This window comes from Octodon degus, unplaced genomic scaffold (assembly GCF_000260255.1).
Source record: "Octodon degus isolate 3935 unplaced genomic scaffold, OctDeg1.0 scaffold00436, whole genome shotgun sequence".
Classification (NCBI taxonomy): Eukaryota; Metazoa; Chordata; class Mammalia; order Rodentia; family Octodontidae; genus Octodon; species Octodon degus.
The window spans coordinates 56,563-56,780 of record NW_004525012.1 but is presented as its reverse complement, the minus strand read 5'-3'; positions in this window follow the sequence as shown (position 1 = coordinate 56,780).

Here is a 218-nt window from a genome sequence, read left to right as displayed (position 1 = left end):
ATTTAAAATGATGATAATAATAATATTGAATCTTCTGGTCTATGGGTATAGCTCCATTTATTTGAGTATTTAAATTTCTCTTGACAAAAGCTTGTAGTTTTCATTTGCTACATTGATTCCTAAGAACTGCACTTTATGCCACTGAAACTTTTCATATTTTCTGACTTTTCATTGCTACTATACAGAAAACTACTCTTTTGTATATTTATATCTTTAGC